The sequence below is a fragment of the Oncorhynchus masou genome, chromosome 7 (genome assembly GCF_036934945.1).
Source record: "Oncorhynchus masou masou isolate Uvic2021 chromosome 7, UVic_Omas_1.1, whole genome shotgun sequence".
Classification (NCBI taxonomy): Eukaryota; Metazoa; Chordata; class Actinopteri; order Salmoniformes; family Salmonidae; genus Oncorhynchus; species Oncorhynchus masou.
In genome coordinates, this window is record NC_088218.1 from 6,892,692 (window position 1) to 6,918,320 (window position 25,629).

The 25,629-nt window shown below is 45.9% G+C and overlaps 1 pseudogene; it reads left to right on the plus strand.

Moving 5' to 3' along the window:
* The window catches only part of LOC135542932 (receptor tyrosine-protein kinase erbB-4-like), a 235,145-nt pseudogene that overhangs the window by 59,527 nt on the left and 149,989 nt on the right, over positions 1 to 25,629 (plus strand).

Sequence of the window (25,629 nt, forward strand, 5' to 3'; positions counted from 1 at the left end):
CAGAATGTTCAGGAGAAAACGTTGAAGTTTGAGAGCATTAAAAGGTCTTCTTACACTTATTCCTGGTAATGTGAAATGTTATTGGAAAACATTCGAAAGGAGGAATGAATAACGTCTCACTCCAACAGCATTGATTCAGATTCTTTGTGTTTTTGTTTTCATTCCCAGTGATTGACGCATCATAATCACACTAATAAAACAGTGTTTTGTCGCCTCTTTCTTCTCCTCTGTACATTGTATTTCAATAAAGCCCAAAGTGAGCAGTCCATGTATACTGACTGACTGACTGACTGACTGACTGACTGACTGACTGAATTACGGACTAACTGACTGACTGACTGACTGACTGACTGACTGAATGAATTACGGACTAACTGAATGACTGACTGACTGACTGACTGACTGACTGAATTAATGAATTACGGACTAACTGAATGACTGACTGACTGACTGACTGACTGAATGAATTAAGGACTAACTGAATGACTGACTGACTGACTGACTGACTGACTGACTGAATGAATTACGGACTAACTGAATGACTGACTGACTGACTGACTGACTGACTGAATGAATTACGGACTAACTGAATGACTGACTGACTGACTGAATGACTGACTGACTAAGACTGACTGACTGAATGAAGACTGAATGAATGACTGACTGACTGACTGACTGATGACTGAATGACCGAATGAAGCTACTCTGCTTGGTAACCTGGCTGTCATCAGGAAGGGAAAATACAGCCAGGCATGTGTCCAAAATGTCACCCAATTCCTTTAACAGTGCACTACTTTGGACATGGACCATATAGGGCTCTGATCAAAAGTAGTGCATTAGTGAGTAAGGTGCCATTTCAGACACACCCAGGGCTTGTTTATAGCTGTCCCTCTCCCGAGTCTCCTCAGGTCAAGACCAATCCAACCAGCTCCTCTCCACCCCGCTCCTAACCAATCAGCAACATCATTACTGACCTGTCTCTACTCATTAAAACCACTCTTTATAATCATCCCATAGCCTCGGATCGTTCCCCCCCCTAACTTATCATTTCAAACAACTTTTCACGTTCCTATACGAACCCCATTAGGAATTCTTATATGAGTAATGTCATGTAACCCCTCCGTTATATCACTGAATATCAATTGTGCCGCGGTGCTGCGGGGCCACTGACAAAATACAAGTGCTTCAGTAAATTTACCGAGAGCCCAGAACCCCAGCCACAACGTTGAATAATTCAGCCATCAAATGGTAAGAGCCTCTCTAGAGATACTTAGCAATTAAATGAGTCTATATTGTGCATGCACTGCCATCCATATGGATCCTATAAGAAATTGTCGGCCATTCGGGCTCCTATAATGTAGTGTTGTGATTGGAACTGCCAGTGGTGGCTAGTGCAGCGAGCGACTGTGTTACCATGTCTGGCGTGCGGATGATAGCAGTCAGTTGACGTGCTGTGTCAGCGCGTCAGATGTATTTTTAATGACCACAGAGACCCAGGGAGAGGTAGCTGGTGCATAGGGACTGATCTGGGACCAGTATAACCTGCCGCCTGCTTTTTACATGGACACACACACACACCTCCACAAAGTGAAGCCATCCCACTGACTGAACGAAGCCCAGGTCCCAGTAATGATAGCATGTGGGAGCTTGCGATTGGCTGTCAGGATGATTGACGGCAGGGCTCCAGAGCTCATTATCTCACCCAGTGTTATTACAGCTCTGTGATTGGACGTCCTTCTAGCCCCCATGTAAACTGATTGGCACAAGTAGACAAAGTTTTTATTTTCAGCTGGCTTCTCTAAGCAGCAGTCCTGAGCTGAGGACAAGCTGCTGTCTGAAGAAGTGCTCTAAAAAACATCCTCCACCAACTTATTAACAATGAGCCATCATTCAAGATGCCTTTCTTAGCTCAGTACACAATGCTGGCTTATACAAGCAAATATTGTTGAACAGTTCAACACATACACATTTATGTGCAAGATAGATGAAGTAAACAAACAAACATTGGGGGGACAGATCAGGACCAGGTTGATCTACAGGAAGGTTGGGGGGACAGATCAGGACCAGGTTGATCTACAGGAAGGTTGGGGGGGACAGATCAGGACTCGGTTGATCTACAGGAAGGTTGGGGGGACAGATCAGGACCAGGTTGATCTACAGGAAGGTTGGGGGGACAGATCAGGACTCGGTTGATCTACAGGAAGGTTGGGGGACAGATCAGGACCAGGTTGATCTACAGGAAGGTTGGGGGACAGATCAGGACTAGGTTGATCTACAGGAAGGTTGGGGGACAGATCAGGACTAGGTTGATCTACAGGAAGGTTGGGGGACAGATCAGGACTAGGTTGATCTACAGGAAGGTTGGGGGGGGACAGATCAGGACTAGGTTGATCTACAGGAAGGTTGGGGGACAGATCAGGACTAGGTTGATCAACAGGAAGGTTGGGGGGACAGATCAGGACCAGGTTGATCTACAGGAAGGTTGGGGGGACAGATCAGGACTAGGTTGATCTACAGGAAGGTTGGGGGGACAGATCAGGACTAGGTTGATCTACAGGAAGGTTGGGGGGTCAGATCAGGACTAGGTTGATCTACAGGAAGGTTGGGGGGACAGATCAGGACTAGGTTGATCTACAGGAAGGTTGGGGGGGACAGATCAGGTCTAGGTTGATCTACAGAAGTTTGGGGGAACAGATCCGGACTAGGTTGATCTACAGGAAGTTTGGGGGGACAGATCAGGACTAGGTTGATCTACAGGAAGGTTGGGGGGACAGATCAGGACTAGGTTGATCTACAGGAAGGTTGGGGGGACAGATCAGGACTAGGTTGATCTACAGGAAGTTTGGGGGGGACAGATCAGGACTAGGTTGATCTACAGGAAGGTTGGGGGGACAGATCAGGACTAGGTTGATCTACAGGAAGTTTGGGGGGGACAGATCAGGTCTAGGTTGATCTACAGAAGTTTGGGGGAACAGATCCGGACTAGGTTGATCTACAGGAAGTTTGGGGGGACAGATCAGGACTAGGTTGATCTACAGGAAGTTTGGGGGGACAGATCAGGACTAGGTTGATCTACAGGAAGTTTGGGGGGACAGATCCGGACTAGGTTGATCTACAGGAAGTTTGGGGAGACAGATCCAGACTAGGTTGATCTACAGGAAGTTTGGGGTGACAGATCCAGACTAGGTTGATCTACAGGAAGTTTGGGGTGACAGATCAGGTAGTCTGTTGAAGTTGTACTTCAATAAATAGTAGCCTGCCTTTGTAAATTTCTCTAACTTTGACACGCTCTCTCTCGCTCTCTCTCTGTCTGTTTTTCTCTCTCTCTCGCTCTTTCTTTCTTTCTCTCTCTCTCGCTCTCTCTCTCTCTCTCTCTCTCTCTCTCTCTCTCTCTCTCTCTCTCTCTCTTTCTTCTAGTCTATCCGAGAGGTGACAGGCTATGTGCTGGTAGCTCTGAACCAGTTTGACTCCCTGCCCCTGGAGAACCTTCGCATCGTGCGGGGCACCAAGCTTTACGAGGGACGATACGCCCTGGCCATCTTCCTCAACTACCGCCGCGACGGCTTCTACGGCCTCAGACAGCTGGGCCTTCGCAACCTCACAGGTCAGGGGCCCAGTGCAGACTACTCTAAACTCACCTGTCTGACTCAGTCACACCCTCTTTCCATTTCTCTCACTTCCTCATTCTCTCATCTCTCTAGCCTGCTTATTGTTCTGTCCTTCTCTCCATCTCTCTATCACTTCCTCATTCTCTCTATCTCTCTAGCCTGCTTATTGTTCTGTCCTTCTCTCTATCTCTCTATCACTTCCTCATTCTCTCTATCTCTTGAGCCTGCTTATTGTTCTGTCCTTCTCTCCATCTCTCTATCACTTCCTCATTCTCTCTATCTCTCTAGCCTGCTTATTGTTCTGTCCTTCTCTCCATCTCTCTATCACTTCCTCATTCTCTCTATCTCTCTAGCCTGCTTATTGTTCTGTCCTTCTCTCCATCTCTCTATCACTTCCTCATTCTCTCTATCTCTCTAGCCTGCTTATTGTTCTGTCTTTCTCTCTATCTCTCTATCACTTCCTCATTCTCTCTATCTCTCTATCACTTCCTCATTCTCTCCATCTCTCTAGCCTGCTTATTGTTCTGTCCTTCTCTCTATCTCTCTATCACTTCCTCATTCTCTCATCTCTCTAGCCTGCTTATTGTTCTGTCCTTCTCTCTATCTCTCTATCACTTCCTCATTCTCTCTATCTCTCTATCACTTCCTCATTCTCTCTATCTCTCTAGCCTGCTTATTGTTCTGTCCTTCTCTCCATCTCTCTATCACTTCCTCATTCTCTCTATCTCTCTAGCCTGCTTATTGTTCTGTCCTGTTCTCCATCTCTCTATCACTTCCTCATTCTCTCTATCTCTCTAGCCTGCTTATTGTTCTGTCTTTCTCTCTATCTCTCTATCACTTCCTCATTCTCTCTATCTCTCTATCACTTCCTCATTCTCTCTATCTCTCTAGCCTGCTTATTGTTCTGTCCTTCTCTCCATCTCTCTATCACTTCCTCATTCTCTCTATCTCTCTAGCCTGCTTATTGTTCTGTCCTTCTCTCTATCTCTCTATCACTTCCTCATTCTCTCCATCTCTCTAGCCTGCTTATTGTTCTGTCCTTCTCTCCATCTCTCTATCACTTCCTCATTCTCTCTATCTCTCTAGCCTGCTTATCATTTTGTCCTTCGCTCTATCTCTCTATCACTTCCTCATTCTCTCTATCTCTTGAGCCTGCTTATTGTTCTGTCCTTCTCTCTATCTCTCTATCACTTCCTCATTCTCTCTATCTCTCTAGCCTGCTTATTGTTCTGTCCTTCTCTCCATCTCTCTATCACTTCCTCATTCTCTCTATCTCTCTAGCCTGCTTATTGTTCTGTCCTTCTCTCTATCTCTCTATCACTTCCTCATTCTCTCTATCTCTCTAGCCTGCTTATTGTTCTGTCCTTCTCTCCATCTCTCTATCACTTCCTCATTCTCTCTATCTCTCTAGCCTGCTTATTGTTCTGTCCTTCTCTCTCTATCTCTCTCTCCATCTCTCACTTCCTCATTCTCTCTATCTCTCTAGCCTGCTTATTGTTCTGTCCTTCTCTCTATCTCTCTATCACTTCCTCATTCTCTCTCTCTTGAGCCTGCTTATTGTTCTGTCCTTCTCTCCATCTCTCTATCACTTCCTCATTCTCTCTATCTCTCTAGCCTGCTTATCATTTTGTCCTTCGCTCTATCTCTCTATCACTTCCTCATTCTCTCTATCTCTTGAGCCTGCTTATTGTTCTGTCCTTCTCTCTATCTCTCTATCACTTCCTCATTCTCTCTATCTCTTGAGCCTGCTTATTGTTCTGTCCTTCTCTCCATCTCTCTATCACTTCCTCATTCTCTCTATCTCTTGAGCCTGCTTATTGTTCTGTCCTTCTCTCCATCTCTCTATCACTTCCTCATTCTCTCTATCTCTCTATCACTTCCTCATTCTCTCTATCTCTCTAGCCTGCTTATTGTTCTGTCCTTCTCTCCATCTCTCTATCACTTCCTCATTCTCTCTATCTCTCTAGCCTGCTTATTGTTCTGTCCTTCTCTCCATCTCTCTATCACTTCCTCATTCTCTCTATCTCTTGAGCCTGCTTATTGTTCTGTCCTTCTCTCCATCTCTCTATCACTTCCTCATTCTCTCTATCTCTCTAGCCTGCTTATTGTTCTGTCCTTCTCTCCATCTCTCTATCACTTCCTCATTCTCTCTATCTCTCTAGCCTGCTTATTGTTCTGTCCTTCTCTCCATCTCTCTATCACTTCCTCATTCTCTCTATCTCTCTAGCCTGCTTATTGTTCTGTCCTTCTCTCCATCTCTCTATCACTTCCTCATTCTCTCTATCTCTTGAGCCTGCTTATTGTTCTGTCCTTCTCTCCATCTCTCTATCACTTCCTCATTCTCTCTATCTCTCTATCACTTCCTCATTCTCTCTATCTCTCTAGCCTGCTTATTGTTCTGTCCTTCTCTCCATCTCTCTATCACTTCCTCATTCTCTCTATCTCTCTAGCCTGCTTATTGTTCTGTCCTTCTCTCCATCTCTCTATCACTTCCTCATTCTCTCTATCTCTTGAGCCTGCTTATTGTTCTGTCCTTCTCTCCATCTCTCTATCACTTCCTCATTCTCTCTATCTCTCTAGCCTGCTTATTGTTCTGTCCTTCTCTCCATCTCTCTATCACTTCCTCATTCTCTCTATCTCTCTAGCCTGCTTATTGTTCTGTCCTTCTCTCCATCTCTCTATCACTTCCTCATTCTCTCTATCTCTCTAGCCTGCTTATTGTTCTGTCCTTCTCTCCATCTCTCTATCACTTCCTCATTCTCTCTATCTCTTGAGCCTGCTTATTGTTCTGTCCTTCTCTCCATCTCTCTATCACTTCCTCATTCTCTCTATCTCTCTATCACTTCCTCATTCTCTCTATCTCTAGCCTGCTTATTGTTCTGTCCTTCTCTCCATCTCTCTATCACTTCCTCATTCTCTCTATCTCTCTAGCCTGCTTATTGTTCTGTCCTTCTCTCCATCTCCATCTCACTTCCTCATTCTCTCTATCTCTTGAGCCTGCTTATTGTTCTGTCCTTCTCTCCATCTCTCTATCACTTCCTCATTCTCTCTATCTCTCTATCACTTCCTCATTCTCTCTATCTCTCTAGCCTGCTTATTGTTCTGTCCTTCTCTCTATCTCTCTATCACTTCCTCATTCTCTCTATATCTCTAGCCTGCTTATTGTTCTGTCCTTCTCTCCATCTCTCTATCACTTCCTCATTCTCTCTATCTCTCTAGCCTGCTTATTGTTCTGTCCTTCTCTCTATCTCTCTATCACTTCCTCATTCTCTCTATCTCTTGAGCCTGCTTATTGTTCTGTCCTTCTCTCCATCTCTCTATCACTTCCTCATTCTCTCTATCTCTCTAGCCTGCTTATTGTTCTGTCTTTCTCTCTATCTCTCTATCACTTCCTCATTCTCTCTATCTCTTGAGCCTGCTTATTGTTCTGTCCTTCTCTCCATCTCTCTATCACTTCCTCATTCTCTCTATCTCTCTAGCCTGCTTATTGTTCTGTCTTTCTCTCTATCTCTCTATCACTTCCTCATTCTCTCTATCTCTCTAGCCTGCTTATTGTTCTGTCCTTCTCTCCATCTCTCTATCACTTCCTCATTCTCTCTATCTCTCTAGCCTGCTTATTGTTCTGTCCTTCTCTCCATCTCTCTATCACTTCCTCATTCTCTCCATCTCTCTAGCCTGCTTATTGTTCTGTCTTTCTCTCTATCTCTCTATCACTTCCTCATTCTCTCTATATCTCTAGCCTGCTTATTGTTCTGTCCTTCTCTCCATCTCTCTATCACTTCCTCATTCTCTCTATCTCTCTAGCCTGCTTATTGTTCTGTCCTTCTCTCTATCTCTCTATCACTTCCTCATTCTCTCTATCTCTTGAGCCTGCTTATTGTTCTGTCCTTCTCTCCATCTCTCTATCACTTCCTCATTCTCTCTATCTCTCTATCACTTCCTCATTCTCTCTATCTCTCTAGCCTGCCTGCTTATTGTTCTGTCCTTCTCTCCATCTCTCTATCACTTCCTCATTCTCTCTATCTCTCTAGCCTGCTTATTGTTCTGTCCTTCTCTCCATCTCTCTATCACTTCCTCATTCTCTCTATCTCTTGAGCCTGCTTATTGTTCTGTCCTTCTCTCCATCTCTCTATCACTTCCTCATTCTCTCTATCTCTCTATCACTTCCTCATTCTCTCTATCTCTCTAGCCTGCTTATTGTTCTGTCCTTCTCTCTATCTCTCTATCACTTCCTCATTCTCTCTATATCTCTAGCCTGCTTATTGTTCTGTCCTTCTCTCCATCTCTCTATCACTTCCTCATTCTCTCTATCTCTCTAGCCTGCTTATTGTTCTGTCCTTCTCTCTATCTCTCTATCACTTCCTCATTCTCTCTATCTCTTGAGCCTGCTTATTGTTCTGTCCTTCTCTCCATCTCTCTATCACTTCCTCATTCTCTCTATCTCTCTAGCCTGCTTATTGTTCTGTCTTTCTCTATCTCTCTATCACTTCCTCATTCTCTCTATCTCTTGAGCCTGCTTATTGTTCTGTCCTTCTCTCCATCTCTCTATCACTTCCTCATTCTCTCTATCTCTCTAGCCTGCTTATTGTTCTGTCTTTCTCTCTATCTCTCTATCACTTCCTCATTCTCTCTATCTCTCTAGCCTGCTTATTGTTCTGTCCTTCTCTCCATCTCTCTATCACTTCCTCATTCTCTCTATCTCTCTAGCCTGCTTATTGTTCTGTCCTTCTCTCTATCTCTCTATCACTTCCTCATCCTCATTCTCTCTATCTCTCTTGCCTGCTTATTGTTCTGTCCTTCTCTCCATCTCTCTATCACTTCCTCATTCTCTCCATCTCTCTAGCCTGCTTATTGTTCTGTCTTTCTCTCTATCTCTCTATCACTTCCTCATTCTCTCTATCTCTTGAGCCTGCTTATTGTTCTGTCCTTCTCTCCATCTCTCTATCACTTCCTCATTCTCTCTATCTCTCTAGCCTGCTTATTGTTCTGTCCTTCTCTCCATCTCTCTATCACTTCCTCATTCTCTCTATCTCTCTAGCCTGCTTATTGTTCTGTCCTTCTCTCCATCTCTCTATCACTTCCTCATTCTCTCTATCTCTAGCCTGCTTATTGTTCTGTCCTTCTCTACATCTCTCTATCACTTCCTCATTCTCTCTATCTCTCTAGCCTGCTTATTGTTCTGTCCTTCTCTCCATCTCTCTATCACTTCCTCATTCTCTCTATCTCTCTAGCCTGCTTATTGTTCTGTCCTTCTCTCCATCTCTCTATCACTTCCTCATTCTCTCTATCTCTCTAGCCTGCTTATTGTTCTGTCCTTCTCTCCATCTCTCTATCACTTCCTCATTCTCTCTATCTCTCTAGCCTGCTTATTGTTCTGTCCTTCTCTCCATCTCTCTATCACTTCCTCATTCTCTCTATCTCTCTAGCCTGCTTATTGTTCTGTCTTTCTCTCTATCTCTCTATCACTTCCTGTCATTCTCTCTCTCTATCACTTCTCATTCTCTCAGCCTGATTCTCTCTATCTCTTGAGCCTGCTTATTGTTCTGTCCTTCTCTCCATCTCTCTATCACTTCCTCATTCTCTCTATCTCTCTTGCCTGCTTATTGTTCTGTCCTTCTCTACATCTCTCTATCACTTCCTCATTCTCTCTATCTCTCTAGCCTGCTTATTGTTCTGTCCTTCTCTCCATCTCTCTATCACTTCCTCATTCTCTCTATCTCTCTAGCCTGCTTATTGTTCTGTCCTTCTCTCCATCTCTCTATCACTTCCTCATTCTCTCTATCTCTCTAGCCTGCTTATTGTTCTGTCCTTCTCTCCATCTCTCTATCACTTCCTCATTCTCTCTATCTCTCTAGCCTGCTTATTGTTCTGTCCTTCTCTCCATCTCTCTATCACTTCCTCATTCTCTCTATCTCTCTAGCCTGCTTATTGTTCTGTCTTTCTCTCTATCTCTCTATCACTTCCTCATTCTCTCTATCTCTTGAGCCTGCTTATTGTTCTGTCCTTCTCTCCATCTCTCTATCACTTCCTCATTCTCTCTATCTCTCTAGCCTGCTTATTGTTCTGTCCTTCTCTCCATCTCTCTATCACTTCCTCATTCTCTCTATCTCTCTAGCATGCTTATTGTTCTGTCCTTCTCTCTATCTCTCTATCACTTCCTCATTCTCTCTCTCTCTTGCCTGCTTATTGTTCTGTCCTTCTCTCCATCTCTCTATCACTTCCTCATTCTCTCTATCTCTCTAGCATGCTTATTGTTCTGTCCTTCTCTCTATCTCTCTATCACTTCCTCATTCTCTCTATCTCTCTAGCCTGCTTATTGTTCTGTCCTTCTCTACATCTCTCTATCACTTCCTCATTCTCTCTATCTCTCTAGCCTGCTTATTGTTCTGTCCTTCTCTCCATCTCTCTATCACTTCCTCATTCTCTCTATCTCTCTAGCATGCTTATTGTTCTGTCCTTCTCTCTATCTCTCTATCACTTCCTCATTCTCTCTATCTCTCTTGCCTGCTTATTGTTCTGTCCTTCTCTCCATCTCTCTATCACTTCCTCATTCTCTCTATCTCTCTAGCATGCTTATTGTTCTGTCCTTCTCTCTATCTCTCTATCACTTCCTCATTCTCTCTATCTCTCTAGCCTGCTTATTGTTCTGTCCTTCTCTACATCTCTCTATCACTTCCTCATTCTCTCTATCTCTCTAGCCTGCTTATTGTTCTGTCCTTCTCTCCATCTCTCTATCACTTCCTCATTCTCTCTATCTCTCTAGCCTGCTTATTGTTCTGTCCTTCTCTCCATCTCTCTATCACTTCCTCATTCTCTCTATCTCTCTAGCCTGCTTATTGTTCTGTCCTTCTCTCCATCTCTCTATCACTTCTTCATTCTCTCTATCTCTCTAGCCTGCTTATTGTTCTGTCCTTCTCTCCATCTCTCTATCACTTCCTCATTCTCTCTATCTCTCTAGCCTGCTTATTGTTCTGTCTTTCTCTCTATCTCTCTATCACTTCCTCATTCTCTCTATCTCTTGAGCCTGCTTATTGTTCTGTCCTTCTCTCCATCTCTCTATCACTTCCTCATTCTCTCTATCTCTCTAGCCTGCTTATTGTTCTGTCCTTCTCTCCATCTCTCTATCACTTCCTCATTCTCTCTATATCTCTAGCATGCTTATTGTTCTGTCCTTCTCTCTATCTCTCTATCACTTCCTCATTCTCTCTATCTCTTGAGCCTGCTTATTGTTCTGTCCTTCTCTCCATCTCTCTATCACTTCCTCATTCTCTCTATCTCTCTAGCCTGCTTATTGTTCTGTCCTTCTCTCCATCTCTCTATCACTTCCTCATTCTCTCTATCTCTTGAGCCTGCTTATTGTTCTGTCCTTCTCTCCATCTCTCTATCACTTCCTCATTCTCTCTATCTCTCTAGCCTGCTTATTTTTCTGTCTTTCTCTCCATCTGTCCATCACTCTTCTTCTCTTGATCTCTCAAACATTTCCTCATGGTCTTATGTTCTATCTCAATCAAAACTGTGGCCTCCATGGTTTGCTGAGGGATGGGGCTGGGGGAATGGTAACTGTGGCCTCCATGGTTTGCTGAGGGATGGGGCTGGGGGAATGGTAACTCTGGCCTCTCCATGGTTTGCTGAGGGATGGGACTGGGGGAATGATAACTCTGGCCTCTCCATGGTTTGCTGAGGGATGGGACTGGGGGAATGGTAACTCTGGCCTCTCCATGGTTTGCTGAGGGATGGGGCTGGGCGAATGATAACTCTGGCCTCTCCATGGTTTGCTGAGGGATGGTGCTGGGCGAATGATAACTCTGGCCTCTCCATGGTTTGCTGAGGGATGGTGCTGGGGGAATGATAACTCTGGCCTCTCCATGGTTTGCTGAGGAATGGGACTGGGGGAATGATAACTGTGGCCTCCATGGTTTGCTGAGGGATGGGACTGGGGGAATGGTAACTGTGGCCTCCATGGTTTGCTGAGGGATGGGACTGGGGGAATGATAACTGTGGCCTCCATGGTTTGCTGAGGGATGGGACTGGGGGAATGGTAACTGTGGCCTCTCCATGGTTTGCTGAGGGATGGGGCTGGGGGAATGGTAACTGTGGCCTCCATGGTTTGCTGAGGGATGGAACTGGGGGAATGGTAACTCTGGCCTCTCCATGGCTTGCTGAGGGATGGGGCTGGGGGAATGGTAACTCTGGCCTCTCCATGGTTTGCTGAGGGATGGTGCTTGGGGAATGGTAACTCTGGCCTCTCCATGGTTTGCTGAGGGATGGGGCTGGGGGAATGGTAACTGTGGCCTCTCCATGGTTTGCTGAGGGATGGGACTGGGGGAATGGTAACTGTGGCCTCCATGGCTTGCTGAGAGATGGGGCTGGGGGAATGGTAACTCTGGCCTCTCCATGGTTTGCTGAGGGATGGGGCTGGGGGAATGGTAACTGTGGCCTCCATGGTTTGCTGAGGGATGGGGCTGGGGGAATGGTAACTGTGGCCTCCATGGTTTGCTGAGGGATGGGACTGGGGGAATGATACCACTATCATATCCATTGCCTGAGCTATGGATGCAAAGACTGTCAGTCCTAGATATTTTCATGAAAGGTGTACAAATAAATATATTGTAAAGCATTAAAAGAGAGTTAAATATGAGGTTATTATAGCCTAAGGCAGCTTAAGCCCATAAGGTGTTTATACTCTACAAAACCAATGGCTGTACAAAGTACCATTGAACAGCAGTGGGTGTCACGGATTGTGCTTTTACGAAACCAAGCAAATTGTAATAATGCAGAATCTTCAGCTTTGCTAAGTGGCGGAATAGTATGAGAATACACAGAAAATGTATTATAATGTCATAGAATAGAAGAATCCTCTGACATTTCTTTTAAAATAAATGGTTGTGTTCAACCTTCGCTTCACACATTTTGACATTTAAAATGTTTTTCGTTTAGCAGATGCTCTTATGCAGAGTGACTTATAGTTAGTGCATTCATCTTAAGGTAGCTCGGTGGGACAACCACATAGTCTCATAGTAAGTAAAATGTTCCTTAACAAAGTAGCTATCAGAAAAATCAGCACTAGTAGGCTAAAGGTCAAGTGCGAGTGTTAATTCACGAAAGGCAAGGGTGATATTTATTATATAATGTTTGTTATGGAGGGCAGTGGGACAGATCAGGACAAGGAGTTTTTCTCTTCGGATGATGGGCAGGGAGTCTGCTGTCCTAGCGTCAGGGGGAAGGGGGTTCCACCGTTGGGATGCCAGGACAGAGAAGAGCTTGGACTGGACCGGAGCTGGCAGAACAGAGTGCTCGGTTTGGGGTGTAGGGTTTAAGCCTAGCTTGAAAGTAGGGAGGGGCAGTTCCCCTGGCTGCTCCGTAGGCAAGCACCATGGTCTTGTAGAGGATGTGAACTTTGACTGGAAGCCAGTGTGCGGAAGAGGGGGGAGACATGGGAGAATTTGGAAATGTTGAACACCAGGTGGGTTCAGGAGATGACAAGTACCTGGATTAGAACCTGCACCACTTCCTGTGTGAGGTAGTGTCATACTCTGCAGATATTCTAGAGCATGAATCTGCAGTCACTGCTTTAATGTTTGCAGAGAACATCAGGGTGTTGTCCAGGGTCACGCCAAGGTTATTTGCACTCTGGGAGGGGGACACCATTGACTTGTCAACCATGATGGCGAGGTCTTGGAGTGGGCAGGCCTTCCTCGGGAGGAAGAGCACCTCTGTCTTGTCGAGGTTGAGCTTGAGATGGTGGCCTGATATCCAAGCAGACATGCAAGTCCCCACCTGGGTCTCAGAAGGGGGAAGGTAGTTGAGTGTCATACACATAACAATGATAGGAGAGACCGTGTGAAGAAATGACGGAGCCGAGTGAATAGAGAGCAAAGGAGAGGGCCTAGAACCAAGTCCTGGGGGACACCAGTAGTGAGAGCATGTGGTGCAGACACAGATCCTCTCCACGTCAGTTGGTGGGAGCGGCCCGCCAGCAATGATGCAGTCCAAGAATGTGCAGAGCCTGAGACACCCAGCCCTGAGAGGGTTGAGAGGGGGATCTGATGGTTCACGGTTGTCCAAGGCAGCAGATAGATCTAGGAGGATGAGAACAGAGAGGGAGTCAGCTTTGGCAGTGCGGAGAATATCCGTGACACAGAGGAGAGCGGTCTCGGTTGAGTGACCAGTCTTGAAGCCTGACTGGTTAGGGTCAAGAAGGTCATTCTGGGAGTGATAGCGAGAAAGGTGGTCAGAGTTTGGAAAGAAAATAAAGAAGGGATTACCGGTCTGTAGAGGGTTTGTGTGTTGGTATCTTGATGAGGGTAGGGGAAGCAGTCAGTAGTCAGAGGGGACGCAGTCAGTAGTCAGAGGGGACACAGCCAGTAGTCAGAGGGGACACAGTCAGTAGTCAGAGGGGACACAGCCAGTAGTCAGAGGGGACACAGTCAGTAGTCAGAGGGGACACAGCCAGTAGTCAGAGGGGAAGCAGTCAGTAGTCAGAGGGGACGCAGTCAGTAGTCAGAGGGGACACAGCCAGTAGTCAGAGGGGACACAGTCAGTAGTCAGAGGGGACACAGCCAGTGGTCAGAGGGGACACAGCCAGTGGTCAGAGGGGACACAGTCAGTAGTCAGAGGGGACAGAGTCAGTGGTCAGAGGGGACACAGCCAGTGGTCAGAGGGGACACAGTCAGTAGTCAGAGGGGACACAGCCAGTGGTCAGAGGGGACACAGTCAGTGGTCAGAGGGGACACAGTCAGTGGTCAGAGGGGACACAGCCAGTGGTCAGAGGGGACACAGTCAGTGGTCAGAGGGGACACAGTCAGTAGTCAGAGGGGACACAGCCAGTGGTCAGAGGGGACACAGTCAGTAGTCAGAGGGGACACAGCCAGTGGTCAGAGGGGACACAGTCAGTGGTCAGAGGGGACACAGTCAGTGGTCAGAGGGGACACAGCCAGTGGTCAGAGGGGACACAGTCAGTAGTCAGAGGGGACACAGTCAGTAGTCAGAGGGGACACAGTCAGTAGTCAGAGGGGACACAGTCAGTGGTCAGAGGGGACGCAGCCAGTGGTCAGAGGGGACACAGCCAGTGGTCAGAGGGGACACAGTCAGTGGTCAGAGGGGACGCAGTCAGTGGTCAGAGGGGACGCAGTCAGTGGTCAGAGGGGACGCAGTCAGTGGTCAGAGGGGACACAGCCAGTAGTCAGAGGGGACACAGTCAGTGGTCAGAGGGGACACAGTCAGTGGTCAGAGGGGACACAGCCAGTGGTCAGAGGGGACACAGCCAGTGGTCAGAGGGGACACAGCCAGTGGTCAGAGGGGACACAGCCAGTGGTCAGAGGGGACACAGTCAGTGGTCAGAGGGGACACAGCCAGTGGTCAGAGGGGACACAGCCAGTGGTCAGAGGGGACACAGCCAGTGGTCAGAGGGGACACAGCCAGTGGTCAGAGGGGACACAGCCAGTGGTCAGGGATGAGTTGATGAGGGAAGTGAGGAATAGGCAAAGACCTCCAGAGATAGTCTGAAGAAGGGAAGAGGGAAAGGGGTTGAGTGGGTAGGTTGTCAGGGGGCCGGACATCACTAGTCACAGGATTTAATCTGGAGAGAGAGGGGAGAGGGAAAGGGGTTGAGTGGGTAGGTTGTCAGGGGGCCGGACATCACTAGTCACATGATTTAATCTGGAGAGAGAGGGGAGAGGGAAAGGGGTTGAGTGGGTAGGTTGTCAGGGGGCCGGACATCACTAGTCACAGGATTTAATCTGGAGAGAGAGGGGAGAGGGAAAGGGGTTGAGTGGGTAGGTTGTCAGGGGGCCGGACATCACTAGTCACAGGATTTCATCTGGAGAGAGAGGGGAGAGGGAAAGGGGTTGAGTGGGTAGGTTGTCAGGGGGCCGGACATCACTAGTCACAGGATTTCATCTGGAGAGAGAGGGGAGAGGGAAAGGGGTTGAGTGGGTAGGTTGTCAGGGGGCCGGACATCACTAGTCACAGGATTTCATCTGGAGAGAGAGGGGAGAGGGAAAGGGGTTGAGTGGGTAGGTTGTCAGGGGGCCGGACATCACTAGTCACAGGATTTCATCTGGAGAGAGAGGGGAGAGGAAAGGGGTTGAGTGGGTAGGTTGTCAGGGGGCCGGACATCACTAGTCACAGGATTTCATCTGGAGAGAGAGGGGAGAGGGAAAGGGGTTGAGTGGGTAGGTTGTCAGGGGGCCGGACATCACTAGTCACAGGATTTCATCTGGAGAGAGAGGGAGAGGGAAAGGGGTTGAGTGGGTAGGTTGTCAGGGGGCCGGACATCACTAGTCACAGGATTTCATCTGGAGAGAGAGGGGAGAGGGAAAGGGGTTGAGTGGGTAGGTTGTCAGGGGGCCGGACATCACTAGTCACAGGATTTCATCTGGAGAGAGAGGGGGAGAGGGAAAGGGGTTGAGTGGGTAGGTTGTCAGGGGGCCGGACATCACTAGTCACAGGATTTCATCTGGAGAGAGAGGGGAGAGGGAAAGGGGTTGAGTGGGTAGGTTGTCAGGGGGCCGGACATCACTACTCACAGGATTTCATCTGGAGAGAGAGGGGAGAGGGAAAGGGGTTGAGTGGGTAGGTTGTCAGGGGGCCGGACATCACTACTCACAGGATTTCATCTGGAGAGAGAGGGGAGAGGGAAAGGGGTTGAGTGGGTAGGTTGTCAGGGGGCCGGACATCACTAGTCACAGGATTTCATCTGGAGAGAGAGGGGAGAAAGAGGTCGAGGCGAAGGGTAGTTCTGTGTGAGTGGGACCAGTGGACTCAATAGACGGAGTAAATGGAAAGCGGATGTTGTCGACCTTCTGTTCAAAGTGGTAGACAAAGTGGTCCACAGAGCGGGAGGAGGGATGGGGAGGAGGTGGAGGGTTAAGGAAGGAGGAGAATGTAGCAGAGAGTTTCCTAGCGTTACACCCACCCACAGCTAAAGTCAATTTAATACCCCACTCTTTTAATAGCATTTTCTGCACCCGAGTTTAATATTTAGACAAATGAAGTCGGACGCCCTTTTGTGCAGGGAGATGAAATGGCTCATGTTTCAGTTAATGAACTTTTCTGTTGACAGAGTAGCCGGCTCGGATACTAGGTTGTTTCATGCAGCAGTTTGAACTGTGAGTCACAATGAATGGCCCATGACGTGGCATGTTCTGTAGCCAAGGTGAATTCAAGATAGTTGTGCCGTCTGTGGCCGAGTAGTCACACACCTGGAGCTATCAAATTTATCTCATCCCAGAGACCGGGGTTCAATCCCTGCCTCTGCCTTTGGTCCTGAGTCTAGCTTCTTCATCTGTGTCTGTATTGTCTCAATAAAGCATCAAAAAGAAGAATGGAATTCTATATTCATTTAATAGACATGCACGGTTCTGGGACCGGTTCCGACCGACATTTCCACTTATAGGTCGATCTGTAGACACCGTAGATTGAAATGGCTTACATTGATCAGTAGCCCTGGTTCTAACGGACACAGGAGTGTATCTCTTCTGCCTGTTTCGCGTAGAACGTGAAATCTGATGCCACTTGAAGCTGGGCTGTCCCTCCTACCGTTTCATTCGCTCTTGCAACTGTCCATCAACTCCTGGCTGAACCTTACGTCACAGCTACTGGCAAAGCACATGTCTGCAATCCTTACAGTGTGCCTTGTTTTTGTCACTCTAGCACATTCAGAGATAGATTTATAACCAACTTTATCAAAGTAATCCAAAGTAATCCATAGATTTTATACCCAGTCTATTAAGTCAGGTGTCTGGTTATACCCAGTCTAATAAGTCAGGTGTCTGGTTATACCCAGTCTATTAAGTCATGTGTCTGGTTATACCCAGTCTATTAAGTCAGGTGTCTGTGGTGTCTGGTTATACCCAGTCTATTAAGTCAGGTGTCTGGTTATACCCAGTCTATTAAGTCATGTGTCTGGTTATACCCAGTCTATTAAGTCATGTGTCTGGTTATACCCAGTCTATTAAGTCAGGTGTCTGTGGTGTCTGGTTATACCCAGTCTATTAAGTCATGTGTCTGGTTATACCCAGTCTATTAAGTCAAGTGTCTGGTTATACCCAGTCTATTAAGTCAAGTGTCTGGTTATACCCAGTCTATTAAGTCAAGTGTCTGGTTATACCCAGTCTATTAAGTCAAGTGTCTGGTTATACCCAGTCTATTAAGTCATGTGTCTGGTTATACCCAGTCTATTAAGTCAAGTGTCTGGTTATACCCAGTCTATTAAGTCATGTGTCTGGTTATACCCAGTCTATTAAGTCATGTGTCTGCTTATACCCAGTCTATTATGTCATGTGTCTGGTTATACCCAGTCTATTAAGTCAAGTGTCTGGTTATACCCAGTCTATTAAGTCATGTGTCTGGTTATATCCAGTCTATTAAGTCATGTGTCTGCTTATACCCAGTCTATTAAGTCATGTGTCTGGTTATACCCAGTCTATTAAGTCATGTGTCTGGTTATACCCAGTCTATTAAGTCAGGTGTCTGTGGTGTCTGGTTATACCCAGTCTATTAAGTCATGTGTCTGGTTATACCCAGTCTATTAAGGCATGTGTCTGGTTATACCCAGTCTATTAAGTCATGTGTCTGGTTATACCCAGTCTATTAAGTCATGTGTCTGGTTATACCCAGTCTATTAAGTCATGTGTCTGTGGTGTCTGGTTATACCCAGTCTATTAAGTCAGGTGTCTGGTTATACCCAGTCTAATAAGTCAGGTGTCTGGTTATACCCAGTCTATTAAGTCAAGTGTCTGGTTATACCCAGTCTAATAAGTCATGTGTCTGTGGTGTCTGGTTATACCCAGTCTATTAAGTCATGTGTCTGGTTATACCCAGTCTATTAAGTCATGTGTCTGGTTATACCCAGTCTATTAAGTCATGTGTCTGGTTATATCCAGTCTATTAAGTCATGTGTCTGGTTATACCCAGTCTCTCCTGTACTCCCTGTTCACCCACGACTGCGTGGCCACCCACGCCTCTAACTCAATCACCAAGTTTGCGGACGACACAACAGTGGTAGGCTTGATTACCAACAACGACGAGACGGCCTACAGGGAGGAGGTGCATGGCCCTCGGAGTGTGGTGTCAGGAAAATAACCTCACACTCAACGTCAACAAAACTAAGGAGATGATTGTGGACTTCAGGAAACAGCAGAGGGAACACCCCCCTATCCACATCGATGGAACAGTAGTGGAGAGAGTAGCAAGTTTTAAGATCCTCGGCATACACATCACAGACATACTGAATTGGTCCACTCACACAGACAGCATCGTGAAGAAGGCGCAGCAGCGCCTCTTCACCCTCAGGAGGCTGAAAAAATTTGGCTTGTTACCAAAAACACTCACAAACTTCTACAGATGCACAATCGAGAGCATCCTGGCGGGCTGTATCACCGCCTGGTACGGCAACTGCTCCGCCCTCAACCGTAAGGCTCTCCAGAGGGTAGTGAGGTCTGCACAACGCATCACCGGGGGCAAACTACCTGCCCTCCAGGACACCTACACCACCCGATGTTACAGGAAGGCCATAAAGATCATCAAGGACATCAACCACCCGAGCCACTGCCTGTTCACCCCGCTATCATCCAGAAGGCGAGGTCAGTACAGGTGCATCAAAGCTGGGACCGAGAGACTGAAAAACAGCTTCTATCTCAAGGCCATCAGACTGTTAAACAGCCACCACTAACATTGAGTGGCTGCTGCCAACACACTGACACTGACTCAACTCCAGCCACTTTAATAATGGGAATTGATGGGAAATTATGTAAATATATCACTAGCCACTTTAAACAATGCTACCTTATATAATGTTACTTACCCTACATTATTCATCTCATATGCATACGTATATACTGTACTCTATATCATCGACTGCATCCTTATGTAATACATGTATCACTAGCCACTTTAACTATGCCACTTTGTTTACATACTCATCTCATATGTATATACTGTACTCGATACCATCTACTGTATCTTGCCTATGCTGCTCTGTACCATCACTCATTCATATATCCTTATGTACATATTCTTTATCCCCTTACACTGTGTATAAGACAGTAGTTTAGGAATTAGATTACTTAGTTAGATTACTTGATTAGTTAGATTACTTGTTGGTTATTACTGCATTGTCGGAACTAGAAGCACAAGCATTTCGCTACACTCGCATTAACATCTGCTAACCATGTGTATGTGACAAATAAAATTTGATTTGATTTGATTTAGTAAGTCATGTGTCTGTTTATACCCAGTCTATTAAGTCAGGTGTCTAGTTATAACCAGTCTATTAAGTCATGTGTCTGTGGTGTCTGGTTATACCCAGTCTATTAAGTCATGTGTCTGTGGTGTCTGGTTATACCCAGTCTATTAAGTCATGTGTCTGTGGTGTCTGGTTATACCCAGTCTATTAAGTCATGTGTCTGGTTATACCCAGTCTATTAAGTCATGTGTCTGCTTATACCCAGTCTATTATGTCATGTGTCTGGTTATACCCAGTATATTAAGTCATGTGTCTGGTTATACCCAGTCTATAAAGTCAGGAGTCAGTGGTGTCTGGTTATAACCAGTCTATTAAGTCATGTGTCTGTGGTGTCTGGTTATAACCAGTCTATTAAGTCATGTTTCTAGTTATACCCAGTCTATTAAGTCATGTGTCTGGTTATACCCAGTCTATTAAGTAATGTGTCTGTGGTGTCTGGTTATACCCAGTCTATTAAGTCATGTGTCTGGTTATACCCAGTCTATTAAGTCATGTGTCTGGTTATACCCAGTCTATTAAGTCAGGTGTCTGGTTATACCCAGTCTATAAAGTCAGGAGTCAGTGGTGTCTGGTTATACCCAGTCTAATAAGTCAGGTGTCTGGTTATACCCAGTCTAATAAGTCAGGTGTCTGGTTATAACCAGTCTATTAAGTCATGTGTCTGGTTATAACCAGTCTATTAAGTCATGTGTCTGGTTATAACCAGTCTCTAAAGTCAGATGTCTGGTTATAACCAGTCTATAAAGTCAGGTGTCTGGTTATAACCAGTCTATAAAGTCAGATGTCTGGTTATAACCAGTCTATAAAGTCAGGTGTCTGGTTATAACCAGTCTATAAAGTCAGGTGTCTGGTTATAACCAGTCTATAAAGTCAGGTGTCTGGTTATAACCAGTCTATAAAGTCAGATGTCTGGTTATAACCAGTCTATAAAGTCAGATGTCTGGTTATAACCAGTCTATAAAGTCAGATGTCTGGTTATAACCAGTCTATAAAGTCAGATGTCTGGTTATAACCAGTCTATAAAGTCAGGTGTCTGGTTATACCCAGTCTATAAATTCAGGAGTCAGTGGTGTCTGTTTATAACCAGTTGGCATTGCATTATCCTACATCATAGAAGCTTAGATAAGATTGTATTGTTTGGTAGATGGACTGCAGTGTGAGACTCATGTGTAACACAGACAGCTCTCTCAAAGGCGAGCAAGAGCCTTACAGTAGTCTGTAACTTGGCCTCAAAATAAGGTTCTCACAATCAACAAACGTGTGTATTTTTTTAATTTTTTTATTTCACCTTTATTTAACCAGGTAGGCAAGTTGAGAACAAGTTCTCATTTACAATTGCGACCTGGCCAAGATAAAGCAAAGCAGTTCGACACATACAATGACACAGAGTTACACATGGAGTAAAACAAACATACAGTCAATAATACAGTATAAACAAGTCTATATACGATGTAAGCAAATGAGGTGAGATAAGGGAGGTAAAGGCAAAAAAAGGCCATGGTGGCAAAGTAAATACAATATAGCAAGTAAAACACTGGAATGGTATATTTGCAATGGAAGAATGGGCAAAGTAGAAATAAAAATAATGGGGTGCAAAGGAGCAAAATAAATAAATAAATTAAATACAGTAGGGAAAGAGGTAGTTGTTTGGCCATGTAGATGACATGGAGCCAGTGGGTTTGGCAACGAGTATGAAGCGAGGGCCAGCCAACGAGAGCGTACAGGTCGCAATGGTGGGTAGTATATGGGGCTTTGGTGACAAAACGGATTGCACTGTGATGGACTGCATCCAATTTGTTGAGTAGGGTATTGGAGGCTATTTTGTAAATGACATCACCAAAGTTGAGGATTGGAAGGATGGTCAGTTTTACAAGGGTATGTTTGGCAGCATGAGTGAAGGATGCTTTGTTGCGAAATAGGAAGCCAATTCTAGATTTAACTTTGGATTGGAGATGTTTGATATGGGTCTGGAAGGAGAGTTTACAGTCTAACCAGACACCTAAGTATTTGTAGTTGTCCACGTATTCTAAGTCAGAGCCATCCAGAGTAGTGATGTTGGGCAGGCGGGCAGGTGCAGGTAGCGATCGGTTGAAGAGCATGCATTTAGTTTTACTTGTATTTAAGAGCAATTGGAGGCCACGGAAGGAGAGTTGTATGGCATTGAAGCTTGCCTGGAGGGTTGTTAACACAGTGTCCAAAGAAGGGCCAGAAGTATACAGAATGGTGTCGTCTGCGTAGAGGTGGATCAGAGACTCACCAGCTGCAAGAGCGACCTCATTGATGTATACAGAGAAGAGAGTCGGTCCAAGAATTGAACCATGTGGCACCCCCATAGAGCCTGCCAGAGGTCCGGACAGCAGACCCTCCGATTTGACACACTGAACTCTATCAGAGAAGTAGTTGGTGAACCAGGCGAGGCAATCATTTGAGAAACCAAGGCTGTCGAGTCTGCCGATGAGAATGTGGTGATTGACAGAGTCGAAAGTGAATACGGCTGCACAGTAATGTTTCTTATCGATGGCGGTTAAGATATCGTTTAGGACCTTGAGCGTGGCTGAGGTGCACCCATGACCAGCTCTGAAACCAGATTGCATAGCAGAGAATGTATGGTGAGATTCGAAATGGTCGGTAATCTGTTTGTTGACTTGGCTTTCGAAGACCTTAGAAAGGCATGGTAGGATAGATATAGGTCTGTAGCAGTTTGGCTCAAGAGTGTCCCCCCCTTTGAAGAGGGGGATAACCGCTGCTGCTTTCCAATCTTTGGGAATCTCAGACGACACGAAAGAGAGGTTGAACAGGCTAGTAATAGGGGTGGCAACAATTTTGGCAGATAATTTTAGAAAGAAAGGGTCCAGATTGTCTAGCCCGGCTGATTTTCTATGGGTCCAGATTTTGCAGCTCTTTCATAACATCAGCTGAACGGATTTGGGCGAAGGAGAAATGGGGAAGGCTTGGGCGAGTTGCTGTGGGGGGGTGCAGTGCTGTTGACCGGGGTAGGAGTAGCCAGGTGGAAAGCATGGCCAGCCGTAGAAAAATGCTTATTGAAATTCTCAATTATGGTGAATTTATCAGTGGTGACAGTGTTTCCTATCTTCAGTGCAGTGGGCAGCTGGGAGGAGGTGTTCTTATTCTCCATGGACTTTACAGTGTCCCAGCTTTTTTGAGTTAGTGTTGCAGGAAGCAAATTTCTGCATGAAAAAGCTAGCCTTGGCTTTTCTAACTGCCTGTGTATAATGGTTTCTAGCTTCCCTGACCTTCTGCATATCACGGGGGCAGTTTGATGCTAATGCAGAACGCCATAGGATGTTTTTGTGTTGGTTAAGGGCAGTCAGGTCTGGGGAGAACCAAGGGCTATATCTGTTCCTGGTTCTAAATTTCTTGAATGGGGCATGTTTATTTAAGATGGTTAGGAAAGCATTTATATCCAGGCATCCTCTACTGACGGGATGAGATCAATATCCTTCCAGGATACCCCGGCCAGGTCGATTAGAAAGGCCTGCTCGCTGGCGTTTTTCAGGGAGCGTTTGACAGTGATGAGTGGAGGTCGTTTGACCGCTGACCCATTACGGATGCAGGCAATGAGGCAGTGATCGCTGAGATCTTGGTTGAAGACAGCAGAGGTGTATTTAGAGGGCCAGTTGGTTAGGATGATATCTATGAGGGTGCCTGTGTTTAAGGCTTTGGGGAGGTACCTGGTAGGTTCATTGATAATTTGTGTGAGATTGAGGGCATCAAGTTTAGATTGTAGAATGGCTGGGGTGTTAAGCATGTTCCAGTTTAGGTCGCCTAGCAGCACGAGCTCTGAAGATAGATGGAGGACAATCAGTTCACATATGGTGTCCAGAGCACAGCTGGGGGCAGAGAGGTGGTCTATAGCAGGCGGCAACGGTGAGAGACTTGTTTTTAGATGCACCGCTGTATGTATGATATGATCACAATTCTAAGGAAGAAAAGCTTTTATTTTAATTACAATACACTTTATTTAAAATAGTTTTGCTGTCATAATCAAATCAAATCAGATTGTATTTGTCACATGTGCCGAATACAACAGGTGAGACCTTACAGTGAAATGCTGAATACAACAGGTGAGACCTTACAGTGAAATGCTGAATACAACAGGTGAGACCTTACAGTGAAATGCTGAATACAACAGGTGAGACCTTACAGTGAAATGCTGAATACAACAGGTGAGACCTTACAGTGAAATGCTGAATACAACAGGTGAGACCTTACAGTGAAATGCTGAATACAACAGGTGAGACCTTACAGTGAAATGCTTACTTACAAGCCCTTAATTAACCAACAATGCAGTTTAAAATAATACCTACGAAAAATACAGGGGGTACCGGTTAGTCGAGGTAATTAACGTAATATGTACATGTAGGTAGAGTTGTTAAAGTGACTATGCATAGATAATAACAGAGAGCAGCAGTCACGTAAAAGAGGGGGGGGGCAATGCAAATAGTCTGGGAAGCCATTTGATTAGCTGTTCAGGAGTCTTATGGCTTGGGGGTAGAAGCTGTTTAGAAGCCTCTTGGACCTAGACTTGGTGCTCTGGTACCGCTTGCTATGCGGTAGCAGAGAGAACAGTCTATGACTATAGGGTGGCTGGAGTCTTTGACAATTTTTAGGGCCTTCCTCTGACACTGCTTGGTATAGAGGTCCTGGATGGCAGGAAGCTTGGCCCCAGTGATGTACTGGGTCGTACTCACTACCCTCTGTAGTGCCTTGCTGTCGGAGGCCGAGCAGTTGCCATACCAGGCAGTGATGCAACCAGTCAGGATGCTCTTGATGGTGCAGCTGTAGAACCTTTTGAAGATCTGAGGACCCATGCCAAATCTTTTCAGTCTCCTGAGGGGGAATAGGTTTTGTCGTGCCCTCTTCACGACTGTCTTGGTGTGCTTGGACCATGTTAGTTTGTTGATGATGTGGACACCAAGGAACTTGAAGCTCACAACCTGCTCCACTGCAGCCACATCAATGAGAATGGGGGAGTGCTCGGTCCTCCTTTTCCTATAGTCCACAATCATCTCCTTTGTCTTGATCACATTGAGGGAGAGGTGTTTGTTCTGGCAGCACACGGCCAGGTCTCTGACCTCCTCCCTATAGGCTGTCTGATAGCCCTCCTGCTGACGTGCCTTGGAATGATGGCTCACCACAGGGAGGATGAGACACATAAAGAGACTGAGAAAATGCCCAGTCCAGGTGAATCATTACTTTGGGTGAATTGAACCACCTTTGCCCACACCATGTCGTGAATCCGCATCTCTCTATATCTCTCTGTCTCTCCCTTATGGATAGGAAAGGATAGGTTGATTATGCAGTATTCACCACTAGACTGTAGCCTTGAATCTTTTAAATTGTAGTTCTATTGGTTTTGGCCCTTGTTCTTTTCTCTTGGCATGGATCAGCCTGCGTTTCTCTGCTGTGCTCTGGGCATTATGAGTATGTCCCCCGGAAGAGAGCAGAGTGGAGAGTAGAGACCCTCAGCTGGATCAGTAAGAGAGGTGATCTGAGACTCACAGCGGTAATACGCTGCCCATATCAGGCAGAATCATGCTTTCATGGTGTGTATGTTGTCCATATTAGGACAGACTCATGCTTTCATGGTGTGTATGGTGTCCATATAAGGACAGCATCATGCTTTCATGGTGTGTATGGTGTCCATATTAGGACAGACTCATGCTTTCATGGTGTGTATGGTGTCCATATAAGGACAGCATCATGCTTTCATGGTGTGTATGGTGTCCATATTAGGACAGACTCATGCTTTCA